A 15,464-nucleotide genomic window follows, 5' to 3' on the forward strand; every position below is an offset into this window, starting at 1 on the left:
TCAGCTAACCTAGAGTTTTTCATGGTTAAGTGTAGACCGTTTTATCTGCCGCAGGAATTCACCTCCACCATAATAACTGCTGCTTACATTCCTCCTGACACTTTCATGTGGCCAATCAAACGAGGCTCTTGCTGTCTTTTTATGTACTCTTATCTGATTGGCTCAATAAACACATCACAAGCCAAGACATATATCTTCATTTAGTACATGGTTATGGAGTCAAATCAATGCCACATACAAAATATTTGAATAAAAAGTTTTGCACATAAAAATAAATAAATGTGCTTTTTGCAAACAAAAGAAATAATTGCAAAATATAAAATGAAACAGAGCAATAGCAATGATTTTGCAACACATTTTCCATGGCCATAGTTACTGTTTTAAAAATAATTCACAAACCGATCACTTCTGGTAACAACCATTAAAGCATGACCGTTTATTCTATTAAAACCATGTCACTTTACAACGTTAGTCGAGTGTTTGAAATAACCTTCTGTGGCTTTTTCACAGAATGACTGATCTACTGACTCTTATTCTGAATCCATATTTTTAAGCAGTAGTCTGATTTTATGGTTACCCAGGGAAACATGATTTTTTTAATGATCTGATTTTTATGTCGACTGATTTTAGGGTGAGAGAAGAAACTATAATGAGGTGCTTGATTTGTCTTCAGAGGATCTGCACAGAGGAGGAATAAAACCCATCACCTTTGTTCGTCAAGTGGGTAGAAGATTTTTCAGTCAGAGAAAAGAAATGACAATTATTAATGAATATAATAATTATCATTATTACTAATAATAACAACAGTACTAATAAAGGATTATATATATTATTAATAGTGGTGGGCCGTTATCGGCGTTAACGTGCTGCGTTAACGTGAAACTCTTATCGCGCGATAAAAAAAATATCGCCGTTAATCTATTCTCAAATTTGGGTTGGGAGCTGGGTCTAAACTACGCAAGCTATGATGACTTTCACCTTGATAGTTTAACGCGGATGTATACCGAAGACTGTAGAATATGGTCGCGCGTTTAAGTCTCCTCCGCCAAAACACAGACGGGATCGCGTCGTCCTCCATTCATAAAAACCGAATCTACTATAGCGAAATGCCACGTAAATTCGTCGTTTTTTGGATTCATAAATCAAATGTTGGTCAGTCACTTAATTCAAATCGCGATATGGACTAGTGTCTGTGAAAACTGGATTGCAAAAAGACCGTTTTAATATGAATCCGGTATGTTCCGTTTGCCTAGCTGTATGTATGCATTGCGGAGACGAGCTTTTACTACACTCATACTGAAACACACGTGACGCTCCCGGTAATTTTTGGCATTTTCATCTCACATGAACATATCTGAACTCAATCTCCCAAACTGCTGTGAGTGTCACTTTTACCGTTTCATTTGAGAAAACTAGCATCATATCATACTGTATGACACAGAAACTTCACGGCAACCTGTCAAAATAAAAGTACGGTGTAACATGTAATGGGCTGGGTAGGTGTTTACGTTAAAAAAACACAATCTAATAGGTAGAAAAAATAATTTCATTGTTAGTTAGTTAGTAAACACAAGTACATCTAATTGAACAATTTATTTTCATCAACAAATTATCATAGAACAGCTTTATGAGCTTTATGATCCATTCTCAAAGACTTTAAGTCATTATTTGGGTAGCACACATATTCTGAATGCCTTCAGCAGAATTCAAATTAGCCATTTTAATCTAGATTAATCTAGATTAATTCCAAGATTTAATCTAGATTAATCTAGATTAAAAAAATTAATCTATGCCCACCCCTAATTATTAACTAAAAGGGTGATTTCCATCAACACAATTATAGGTTGACAAAAGCACAGAAACACATGATCACTCAGCAAAACTCACACACACTGATCATACTGTGTATATGAGAATTAATTACACAAATTTATTCTGATTGATGTTATTTCACTGACAGAAGTTCAGCTGCAGTATTAATGACATGAAGAGAAAAGAGGAGACTCTATAACATCTCTCTGTTACTGATTCATTATGTTGATATTAACTATACAAAAACAATATTGATTCATCTCTAATAATTTTTTATTTTCAGGTCCTTGCTGCCTGCTTCTATCCAGCTCTTTTGGAGGATGACAGTCTGCCGTTAGATGTTAAACAAAGAGCAGAAACTCTCCTTAGAGAATGGAATGGTGGAAGCGTAGGTGAGCTTTTGTCCCTGCAAATACACTGGAATACCTTCCTGTTTTCATGCATTGAAATACCTTGCACTAAAAGAAAAAATAATAATTTTATAACAGCATCATTTTTCATCTGAAGTCTTAACAGTCAATAAGAGTTGAGCATTAATGTTATCAGAAAGGTACAATTTGCACCACTTCAAATATTACTGTCAAATGTTAAAAGTATAGAACAATAACTGAACATAAGCTTTCAGTTTCAATGGCTTGAATTATTTTACAAAGTGGACAGGTTTGTTGAAATATTCATTAACATATATGAATTGCATGAGTTTAGCATTGAATCCTTTCATGTGCATTTGATACCCATGTGGTGACCATCTCTTCAGGTTCATATACAGATTCGAGTAGAATGGCCAAAATCAAACACTGTGTGTCTCAGTTCATCACCAGGAGAGACGGAGGAGTTCCTTCCTCACCTGACGACATCTTCATCCAGTCTGGCTCACAGACGGCTCTCATGGTTCACTCAACAAAAAACATTTATCATCATATGAATACCTTTGTTTGAAAATGTATAATTGGACATGATATGTGGCACTTCGTTCTGGACTGAGTAAATATTTTCTCTGTAGAATATACTGAAGTTGCTGATTCGTAGCGAGGACTCGTGTCGGACCGGTGTGCTCATACCTGTACCCACATACGCTTCATTTACTGGGGAGCTGCCATCATACCGTACCATCTGTGTGAGGAACAGGGCTGGACGCTGCAGGTGGAGGAGCTTCGCAGGGCACTTCAAGCAGCTAGAAAGACCTGCAATCCAGTAGCGCTTTATATCTGCAACCCAGGGAATCCAACAGGTACAGCAATAGATAATAATATCTCTATTATTCTGAGAAATCTGTGCAATTTCACTTGGTTAAAGCCTGTTTACCTTCTTTATCCTATTGCACATTATAATTTCTTCTCTGTTACTTCGCTTAACAGTGCTTCAATAATTCCATGGTCAAAAAATCCTATTGCTTACCCTCCAAAATTGGCTAATTTTCATAGTTTCATAATACAGAAATGGCCACGGTAAAAGCTACTAATGATATTTTAATGCCGGCTGACTTAGGACTCACAACTACACCAAATTTTACATCATTTATGTGCAGCAATTGATATCATTTTTCAAAAAATCCCAATAGAGAGATTAGTTTCTATTGAAATCTCTGGTTACCCCTCTAACCTGGTTTAGATTCTATCTCAGTGGTCACACTCAATTTGTTCAATTAAAACAAAATGAATTAAAAATTCCTCCACCGTTACCAGAGGTGTTCCTCAGGGCTCTGTCTTGGGCCCTCTTTTATTTAGTATTTACCTGCTACCACTTGGTTATATTTTTAGGATTTAGAATTTATTTTGATCTAGTCCTGATCAAACAAATATGCTCATCAGTGTCTTTAGCATTACTAGATTATTTGTTTCTCTTCAGGTGTATCAGAGCTGTGTGCATGTAGACGATACTGAGTTTTATTTCTTCTCAGTGGTCACAATTTGTTCAATTAAAAAAGCTCTCCAGGGTTGGAGTAAACAAATAAAGTAAAATTATGGTTAAATAAAATGGTGATAAAACCGAGGTTGGTACTAAATCAGATTTGTCAAAATTGATTCACTGTTGATAATTTTCATAGTTCTCAGGTCAGGAGTTTGGTGTCATCCTTGACAGTAGCTTATCTTTGAAGCACACATTAATAATATCACTCCTTCCTTTATAATTCCATCTGGAGAATATCAGTCATCTCTATGACTTACATTATCTACTACTGATGTCACTTCACATTGATTATTGTAATGTTCTCATTCTTGCTCTCCTCCTAAATTACTTCTCAACTCCAGCTGGTCAAGAACTGCTGTCCGCCTTTGAGTGTTTTGAAATGCGACTATAAAAATAAAATGTATTTGGTGTCTAATATTAAAAACAAGGAAAGTATAGCTTCTTGGATTCATGAATGGATGAATGAATGTTACTTTGAATATCAGGTCACATACAAAGTAGGAAGTCCATAGAAGAAGTGATCCGCTTCGCTGCAGAAGAAAGGCTCTTCTTACTGGCTGATGAGGTGAGTTTATTTCAGGTAACTTAAGAGCTCTCTGTCAATAAAATACAAATCTTTCTAAAGCTCTAGATCAGCCGTGTTCCTATTGGTCTTATTGGTTTTGCTTTAGTTGCAGTAAAATTTTAAATTTTAAATTTACTTATTAAGATTACTAATCAGATACAATATGGTTTTATTTGAAAAATATTAAGTTTTAAAGACTGTTTTAAAAGCTCACGTTTCACCTGATTGAAACTAATGCGGGAAAGCAAAATATGTTTACAATTTTTTAATGTGTTAGGAGGATTATTTAAACATCCATGTTGGAGCTAAACTTTCACGTGTTTGCTCATTTGTTTCTCCTCAGGTGTATCAGAGCTGTGTGTATGGAGACAATACTGAGTTTCATTCCTACAAGAAGGTGTTATCAGAAATGGACTCCAATATTTCCAGCTCTGTGGAACTGGCCTCCTTCAATTCTGTCTCCAAGAGATTCATGGGAGAGTGAGTAGCCTGTTGTGCTCTTGAATGTTGCTATTGCATCTTTTGATTTTCGTCTTTTTTTCCCAATAGGAGTCAATAAACAGTATATAGGAAAATGCTGAAATTGGCAGACTTATAGCTGTGGTCCTGAATAGTAATCTGACCAACTTTGTGGTCTCTAGTACAAACTCTATAGCGCCCCCACCAGTTCAAATATTCACTTTTCAAATGGTTATAACCTTAGAAAACCTTCATTGTAGAAACAAAATTCTTATTTCTGACCTCCTCCAATTCTGTCTCCAAGAGCTTCATAGGAAAGTGAGTAGCCTGTTGCGTCTTTTGGTTTTCTTCTTTCCCAATAGGAGTATATAGGAAAACAATGAAATCTCACACTTATAGTGGTAAATAGTCCTGAATAATAATCTGACCAACTTTGTGGTTTCTAAAACAAACTCTATCCACCTAATTTTTCCTGTAAGAGTGGGCAGGGTCATTTATAAATTTAATGTGTCTGGCTTCTGGTCTCATCCGTGTCCAGCTATTTTTAGCTGTACAGAACAGCTTGTTTTGCTGCTTGATATTGAAAACTGGTGTGTTTTACCATATTATCTTAATTCTGAACACAATGGTTTGCAGTGCAAATAGTTTTACGGTTTACTGCACTTTGTTTTTCTTCTTGTTACTGTATTTCCCTACGGACCACCACCAGTTGAAAAATTTACTTTTCAAATGGTTATTACTTTTGAATAATTGTCATAGAAAAAACATTCCTAGTAAAAAATTCTTACTTGATTTCTATATGTATAATTAATCTGTATCGTTCCCCATATAATATTACTCTCTACTCAACAAATTAAACTAATAATGGGAGTGGGCCAGTGGGTTTGACTGTTGCACTTTTATTAAATCATCAAATGGAGTAAATAGCAAATCTGTGTTAGTTCTATTCTCTTTGTGTCCAGGTGTGGGTTTCGTGGTGGTTATGTAGAGCTGGTGAATCTCGACTCTACGGTGAAGAAATGTGCTCGTACACTTTTGTCCACTAGGTCCTGCTCACCTGTTGTTGGACAACTTGCACTTGACCTCATGGCAGATCCTCCAAAACCTGGTGATCCTTCATTTCCCACCTTCTCTGAGGTTGGTATAATTCATATTAGTATTTAAAGGGGTCATCGGATGCCCATTTTCTACAAATTGATATGATTAGTTAGTGTCATGAGAAGTCTATAACATACCCTGATTAAAATTTCTCAGTGAGAAAGAGTTAAGATGGCAGGAAACCAAATCTAAGCGATGACTAGAAAAAAACTAAAATGACTAGAAAACTAAAAAGGAAACTAAATCTTAGGAAAAAATAAAGGTTCTTCTAAAGAAAAAGTCTTAATGCAAATTACTAATAAAAAATATATAGGAAAACTAAATACTACAGAAAGGATACAAGGGGAATGTAGACTAAGAAAACCATAACTAGAATGAGCAGGAAGAACGACACAAAGCAAACGGTAACGCTTTAGATTACGGCCCGCAAAGAACTACGTAAGTAAACTGAATTTACGGTGTAAGTTTCTGTAATTATAATGTACCTATATATAACGAACATGTAGGTATAAGGGAAGAATATGTTAAATTGGTGTAATTAGGGGGTAACAAACCAGATATGCAACCTGCAAAGAACTACATAACTATACTGAAATTACGGTGTACGTTTCTGTAATTATAGTGTACCTATAAAGAACGTACATGTAGGTATAAGGGAAGAATGTGATACATTTTGGGAAAAATAAGGGGGTAACAACCCAGATATGCAACCTGCAAAGAACTACATAAGTATACTGAACTTACTGTGTATGTTTCTGTAATTATAGCGTACCTATTAAAGCACGTATGTGTAGGGAGAACATATGTTACATTTTGATAATTGGAATAACAACCAGATATTCGACCTGCAAAAAACTGTAAGCAAACCTAAGTTACGGTGTTAACAGGTATCTCTATTACTTGCCAGGCATAAATCATACGTTTGGTGTATTTACACGTAAGCTTTTTTAAATTACTGGTAAAATACACTCTTGTTGCATGTAATTACAGGGTAAGTGCGCCATCTGCGGGCTGTAAATTAAAGTGGCGATTGTTCCGCTCTTGTTCAAAGAAGTTACAGGGTAGGTAGACAATACATATAAATGTGACCTCATAATAATTCGTATGTATTTTACGTTAAATGTGGTTCTACAAAACATACATTTATTTACGTTTTTACAGACACTAGACTATGTCTACATATATGTTATCAAGACTACAATTTAAACCCTTAAAATACATAAAATTTCTGCAATCGTTTAATCATTCATGTAATATTCACTTCGTTTACCGTGGTGGGACACATGAGGCGTTTTCTCTGACATGCTGTGACTAACAACAGAACCATAAAATACACGGAACACGCATCTTAATTACAAAATGAAACAATTTTATTCGTGTGCTGTAACCCAGATCTTCAGAATCTATACGATTTGCGAGGACCAGACCCAATTTCAAGCCTTTATCCGGGCGATCTTCATCTGCATCCCGAACAGCGAGTCCAGCAGCATCAGCCATAAACCCGTGCTGTAGTGAATTTTGCGACAGGAAAATCGGACGTTCATTGGCTCTCGCCTGCATTCGTCACAGATTACGACATGCCGTTTTTCTGGTGAAATGTGTTGAAATGATGCGTGGGCGCCTTTGAGGAGTGGATCAAGACAATCTGAATAATATTTTCAGCGATTAACAATTTAAATTCTGCTCTCATCCTACTGCACCTCAAGCCTACAGTATTCCGCCAGAGAGGACTGTGGCTGCAGACGCATCGTTATTTGGATTACTTTTTTGTACAGCTGTTGATTTTTGCAATAAATAAATGATTATGATTGCACTTTCCTGTCTTTTATATTTGTATTACTGTACAGTCATAGTTAACGTTAGGTTTAGTGGTAGGAGTGAGATTAGCAACTTTAAAAAATACGTTTAGATATATTTGAGATATATTTTCAGATTGTGTGTATATGTATTGTACCTACTCTGTAACTTCTTTGAACAAGGGGGTAACAATCTCCACTTTAATTTACAGCCCGCAGATGTCTACTTACCCTGTAACTTCTTTGAACAAGAGCGGAACAATCGCCACTTTAATTTACAGCCCGCAGATGGCGCACTTACCCTGTAATTACATGCAACAAGAGTGTATATTACCAGTAATTTAAAAAAGCTTACGTGTAAATACACCAAACGTACGATTTATGCCTGGCACAGTAATAAAGATACCTGTTAACACCGTAACTTAGGTTTGCTTACAGTTTTTTGCAGGTCGAATATCTGGTTGTTATTCCAATTATCAAAATGTAACATATGTTCTCCCTACACGTACGTGCTTTAATAGGTACGCTATAATTACAGAAACATACACAGTAAGTTCAGTATACTTATGTAGTTCTTTGCAGGTTGCATATCTGGGTTGTTACCCCCTTATTTTTCCCCAAATTTATCACATTCTTCCCTTATACCTACATGTACGTTCTTTATAGGTACACTATAATTACAGAAACGTACACCGTAATTTCAGTATAGTTATGTAGTTCTTTGCATGTTGCATATCTGGTTTGTTACCTCCTAATTACACAAAATTAACATATTCTTCCACTATACCTACATGTTCGTTATATAAAGGTACACTATAATTACAGAAACTTACACCGTAAATTCAGTTTACTTACATAGTTCTTTGCGGGCCGTAATCTAAAGCGTTACCAAGCAAACTCAACAATACTCTACAGCAGGGGTGTCCAAACTCGTCCTAAAGAGTTTAGCTCCAGTATGCCTCATCTGTTGAAAAAACCACACACGCTGTTTAGTTATGTTTTGAAGCATGGCCGCTGCTTTAAAGCTAGTTTAAGATGGTCCTTGGCTGGTCATGAGCTAGTATAAGTTGGTTATGTGCTGGTCCTAAGTTGGTCCTGATCAGCTCATGACCAGCTAAGGACTAGCTTCATCCAGCTCAAACCAACAGCCATGCTTCAAAACATTGTTTTGAGACTTTCTTCATGTGCAAAATGTACCTTAAATTGTAGAATACATATCAAACACTCTTCACCAAGGTGTTCAGGATCATTAAAAAAATTACAGACAAAAAGGAGCAGGGTTGCAACTAACTGGCATCTTTGGTTGTATGTATCAGTAAACCTGAAAAAGGCCAATATGAGTAAAAAAATATTAGTCAAATACAATTATGGGTCTGTCACAGCTTCTTGATTTTGAATTTGACTGAATCAATTTTTTCTATCAGGAGGTCCAGTTCATTAAAAATACGATCTGTAAAAACATTGGTCGGATTCAGGAGGTCTTTGCTGAGCTGCCAGGGATCAGCTGCCAAACACTGAAGGCCGGGTTTTTTGTCTTCCCCTCTCTACACTTCCCTCCGAAAGCAATAAAATGGGCCAAGGTGAGAATCTGTATTACACCAATTTGTAAATGACACTGACACTTAGAAGTGCTGTTGTTAATTAGGAGGAATACCAAGCAGATATCCATGACCTCAAGCTTATCAGAGGCTCAACAAACCGTTTGGGTTCCTCAAATATCCTTTCTGTGAACCCGTTTTTAAAAGAAATTTTGTCTTAGTATGAAGAATATTTGAAGAAGATTTTTTACTTTAAAATTAACCTTTTGTGGAATGAAAAGATCCCATGGATGTTAAAGGTTCTTTGGAACCATCAACGCCAGTAAAGAACCTTTATTTTTAAGAGTGTATGTCATTTAGGTAAATGATGGCTGATGCATTTTAGAGTCAGAAACATTACATTATCCCAATCGGGATGCTGTGGCATGATCTGTGCAATCAAGACCACTTTTATGTGTGGTTCAGTAACTAACAGTAATGGATAAATGAGCTGCGTGTAATATTTACGTTTTCTATCCAGTCTCCACCAGAGGCGCTCCCGTCAGTTTTGTGTTCTGTCCGCAGGAACGGGACATTTCGAGACTGTAAATGCCGTTGTCAATCCCAAAAACTGACAGTGTGAACGTAGCCTAAAATTTATCCTCAGTGCTGTGTAAGTCTTATAAGAAGCTCAAATATGATCCAGCTGGCTGTACTAAAAGACATATGGCCTGTGGGCCGCCAGTTTCCCATCCATGATTTAAACCAACACTTCACAAGCACTCACTGTCTGGTCTTGGTTATGTTACCCTGCATCTCCACCCGACTACTCACCTCATTGGACTGTTGCACTGTCTTCTTCTGTGGCCTACTCCACCTGGAAGATATACCAGAACCTGATCAAAGCTGCCTTACCTGATGTAGATTTTGAATTCCTGCCAATAAACTCTATCAGCTGTATTCTCTGAGTCTCCTCTTCTGTATTGTGACAGTAGACCAGACCACAAACATTATAGAGTGCAGCGAGACAGCTAATACATCTTCAGATCTCTTTGTGGAACTAATTTAAACACTACAACAGTCACTCTTACTGTCCACCTCTGTACCTTCTCCTTTGCTGGATTCCAGCGGTTTTCTTTTGCAGTGTGAATTGTTTTCTATATACTGTCAGGCAGAGCTCTACAGTGGGCAAAGACCTTATGGGAATTGGATGCACCTGTAACACGCACACTATTTGCTTTCACTGCTCACATCCAGGATTGCTCAATGCCTCACTGCATGTAAAAGGAAAGCACCACTGCTGAAAAAGGTTTCTTGCCTGAATCATACTGGGATCACCATAAATACAACTCATTATTTTGCTTCAACGGTGGCCCTTATTGACTCTGGTTCTGCTGGGAAATCTTTAACTACTGCCATCTCCACCTCAGGAAAATCCCCTGCTCACGCCCACTAAACATCAGTACTATTCTGGGCAAACTGCTGGGCAGAGGTATTATCACCCATTGCACTCTGACCATTACTGTTCAAGTAAGATGACTCCAAGACCCCTCATCACTTAACTGAAGGTAAATTGTTACCATTGCCCATTCCCAGATTACTCTGGTGCAATATAGGAGTTGATATCATGACTGACCTATCACTACCAGACAACAATACCTGCATACTGATCACAGTGGACAGATTCTCCAAAGCTTGTCAGCTCATTTCCCTTAAGGGCCTTCCCTTTGCCATAAAAACTGCTGAAGCCTTGTTTCTACACATCATCTAGTATTTTAAAGTTACGGAATACATCGTCTCTAATCGGGGACCACAGTTCTTCTCACAGGTCTTAAAATCCTTTTTCCAACTGCTAAGGGTTTTAATCAGCCTCTCTTCAGGATACCCTCCACAAACCAAAAGCCAAACTTTTAAAAACCCATTTGTTTTCAATTGCCTATTAAGTTTTATTTTGTCTAATCCATTTCTTATTAATATGTCTTGTCTCCTTTTAATTTTTCTTGCTGATGTTTCCAATTGTAAAGCACTTTGGTCAGTCTTGCGGCTGTTTTAAATGTGCTATATAAATAAAGTAAACTTGAAACTTGAAACTGAGCATAAAATCCAGGAATTAATCCATCACCTGACGTCATACTGCCACAACCATCAACATCGTAGGGTTTACTATCTCCCTTAGGCCGAGTACGCACATAATTCTCTTTGTCACCCATCCACAGGGCTAACACCCTTCCAGTGCATTTTCAACCACCCCTGTTTCCCTGATCAGATGAGCCTTGTGAAGTCCCAACTGTGAAACACTGGTGTGAGGTAAGCGAGAGAGTTTGGTATTCAGCACACATCCAACTACAGAAGGCAGTTTGGAAACAAAAGCCAGGCCGACTCCCTTGTGCCATTACATTGGTTCCTTCACCATCCAGCACCAAATCGATTAAGTCACTTACTGTCTCAACCTACTAGCACAGTACAATATATCCCTTACATTCCATGTTTCACTACTCAAACCTTGTACTAACCCTCTGGTTCCTCCCTCCACAGGATCTGGTGGTGCTGATTCCCACAGATGAGCTGCCTCCATGAGTGCCTGGTGGACTGGGACAGTCCAGAGGAACTCTCTTGGGTATTTTGTGATGACATTCGGGGATCCATCTTTGCTTACAGAGTTCCATCAGAATCATCTGAATTGTCCAGCACCCAGGGGTCGAAGTCATCCACTTTGGAGGTCTTCGGAAGCCGCCCCTGGAGAAGAGGGTACTGTCACAGAATCAGCCAACACCACAGCACCAGATCCAATCACTCCACCCACACGATCTCAAACGCTGGAGTTCTAATCATGCGCACATGCAATCCTTAATCATGGACTTCCCTATAAACCAACACTTTACAAGCACTCACTCTCCGGCTTCTTTATGTTACCCTAAATTACCACCCAGCTACTCACCATATTGGACTGTGTTGCTCTATCCATCCGTTTCTGTGATCCATTCCACCTGCAAGATACTTTCATAGCTTGATCAAAGCTAAGTGCCTTACCTGCTGTAGATTCTGAATTTCTGGAAATAAACTTTGTAACCGTATACTGTAACTCAGTAGCTGTATTCTCTGAGTCTGCTCTTCTGTGTTGTGACAGCAGTAATATATCTAGTTTTAACATTTTCTTTCATGATGTTTTCCTACAGTTAAAAAGTTGTTTTCTCTTCATAGAAAAGACAGATGGAACCAGACATGCTGTACTGTTGGCATTTGCTAGAGGAAACAGGTCTGCATTTGAGGCCGGGCTGTGAATACGGACAGAGAAAGGACAGCCATCACATCAGGTTTTTGTCAGTTATTGCACAAGTGATGTGATTGACTTCCTCATACAAAACCCTCTAAATAATGATAAAAATGTACATTATTTAGTTATGCTTACCACGGCAAGCGTTCTAATAAACTATTAATGTTAGCCCATCTTAATCACATTTCAGAGCATCCCGTAGATTTTCAGTTAAAACCGATTCTTATTGTTTCTCAGGCTTTTGGTGGCAACTCAAGAGAACATAATGGAAGATGCTCTGCAAAGGTTGAAGACGTTCCACACGCGATTCATGAAGTTTTATTAGTGTCATTTTCATCCATTAATTGCTTTTACCAATCAGTCGAAATACTTTTTCTAACATGGATGAATCTCTTAACTGCCCCAATTGTATAAAACTGTTTTTATATTTGAAAAATAAAGTAATAAAATAATGCATATGTTATTCTCTGTTGGAACTTGGAAGGACATTTTGATCAACTGCATCACTGCAATCATCACTTACATGCATACATGTTGAGCATCTCACTCATATTGGGGATCTGCAACTTATTATAATATGTTATTCTCAAAATGTTTTGATTCATCTTCAAAATCACTATTTTGCTGACAACTTTGTCATCATATCTAGTAAATGATGCTAATCTGTGATTATGAACTAAACTTGTCAGGATTTGGTGATGATATTTCAGGATTTTTGTGTTGTATGCCTGCACACATCTCGTCATAATTATCCGACATCAACACCTAGAGAAGTAAAGATCTATGAAGATATTCATAGATATTCATTCAACAACAAGAAAATATAAAGGAAATATGCCTACTATCAAATATTACAACTTTTTACAAATTCGAAAACAGACATTATTCTGCAATTGTGTATTTTTTGTTGTATTTCTTTCATGTAATTCCTTTAAATTGATATGTATAATGAATACAGTATTGAGCAAAAAACACATTAGTATTTTCACAATAAGTTGTTTTAAGGAAGTTATTTCTGTCTGTTGCTGTAGTGTCAGGAGGAAATTGATACAAACTTGATCATCAAGATGTCAACTTTTTTTTTAACTATGTAAGAAACTTCAATTCTTCCACTCTACAAATCAATTCTCTAACTGCAGAAATAATAGTAGCAATTAAAAATTACAAAAGGGGTTAGGAAGTCACTTAATCACTAAATTGGCAACACTGGCATTGACTACAACATAATCAGTTATTAATTATTTTGTTTGTCCTCTCTTATTTTTGCATGTGTTCATAATTTCTTTGTATGACAGCATGGGCAAAAATTATGACTGCACAATTTGGCATGTTTCATTATATTCTTATTAGAAATAAAACAATTGACCCCAAACAAATATGCAATATGCTTAAAATCAGTAACACATTTGTTTTTTTTTTTTTTGTTTTTTTTTTGGCCACTACTATATGGCTTTCTTGGAGTTATTGGAGCTGTTGATGGAATTCATGTTCACATCATTGCTCCAACTGGAGACATACCAATAGAAAAGGATTTCAAATCATCAATAGTAATTTGTGATCATTTTGCACAATGCAAAGAATGATTTTTTTTAAATACATTGAAATATTAAATAGTGCAGTCTTATGCTGCGTTACCGTAATTTCGAGATGACAGCATGTGACATTCTACTTGGAGCTGTTCACGTCCTCAGACTTGGAAATATGCTTTTTCTATGGCAACGCTATCAACGCCTAAAGAGAGCCTACATTGGTCAGGTGGTACAGCAGTCATGTGGTAAAAGTCGTAGCTCTCAGAAGACTCCCAGTTCACAAGTTGTACATGGAAGTGAACGCTTTTTACAAGTTGGAATCTCGTAATTACGGGAATTCCGATATGACCTTTAATTAAATGATTTTATTGTAGTTGCATTAAATGATTGGTGTTGTGCTGCAGTGACTTCACATGAGCAGGCTCACTATTGGCTGTTTCAGAGGTCAAGAGCAGCCATTTTTGGTTGACATCATTCTAGTCTTTAGTTCACAACACTTAAAGGAGTAGTTCACTTCCAGAACAAACATTTACAGATAATGTTCATGTCTTTCTTTCTTCAGTCGTTAAGAAATTTTGCATTTTGAGGAAAACATTTTGTGCCTGTGAGTTTGAACTTTCAAAATACAGTTTAAATGCAGCTTCAAAAGGCTCTAAATGATCCCATCCAAGGTAGAAGAGTCTTATCTAGTGAAATGGTGGTGGGGGGGGGAATCCATTTATATGCTTTTTAACCTCAAAAACGTCTCAGGTTACGTATGTAACCCTGGTTCCCTGAGGGAACGAGACACTGCGTCCTGAAACGCTGTGGGGAACGCCATTGGCGAGCCGCACTCTGAGTCATAGTCCAACAACCAATAGAATGATGGGAGTGACGTCACAGGCGCGGTGACGTCAGCGACCAGGAAGTATATAAGCACGTGCGTTTGAAGCCGGCGTCAGCTCATAGGAATGAAGCAAGCGCCGCAGGGATGCGGGAAGTATGGTCTGAGATGCAGTGTCTCGTTCCCTCAGGGAACCAGGGTTACACACGTAACCTGAGACGTTCCCTTCCGGGAACTCAACACTGCGTCCTGAAACGCTGTGGGGAACGAGATATCAACGCCGCCATAATTCCAAAGCCCTGCCTAGTGTCTGTGCTGCTAGGCCAAGGGAAAGGAACGCGTTGAGTCTCTGGTGTACCACTCCAGAGAAGAAGTTCCCTCTGTCTGGTGACACTAGGGTGCCAGAACAAGAAGGAAACAGTGTCTGGAATACTTACCTGCCAAGACACTGGAAGACTCCGCCTGGGGGAATTGCCAGGACGCGAGTGGTAATACATCTCTGTCTGTGATCAACCACCAGACAAGAGGAATATAAGAACCTTGGCCCTCAGGCTAATGAGGAGAAAGTGGTAGTCCTTTGTCTGCGGACAGCCAGAACAAGAGGGACACAAGAAGTGCCTGGTGAACTTGCCAGGATACTGGAATGGCTCCGCCTGGGGAAATTGCCAGGACGCGAGTGG

At 37.9% G+C, this 15,464-nt stretch overlaps 1 pseudogene; it reads left to right on the forward strand.

Annotated features, from left to right (window-relative positions):
• Positions 1-452: 452 nt before the first annotated feature.
• LOC141344622 (alanine aminotransferase 2-like) lies at positions 453-12,828 on the forward strand (annotated as a pseudogene).
• Positions 12,829-15,464: the final 2,636 nt, after the last annotated feature.

This window comes from Garra rufa, chromosome 10 (genome assembly GCF_049309525.1).
Source record: "Garra rufa chromosome 10, GarRuf1.0, whole genome shotgun sequence".
Classification (NCBI taxonomy): domain Eukaryota; kingdom Metazoa; phylum Chordata; class Actinopteri; order Cypriniformes; family Cyprinidae; genus Garra; species Garra rufa.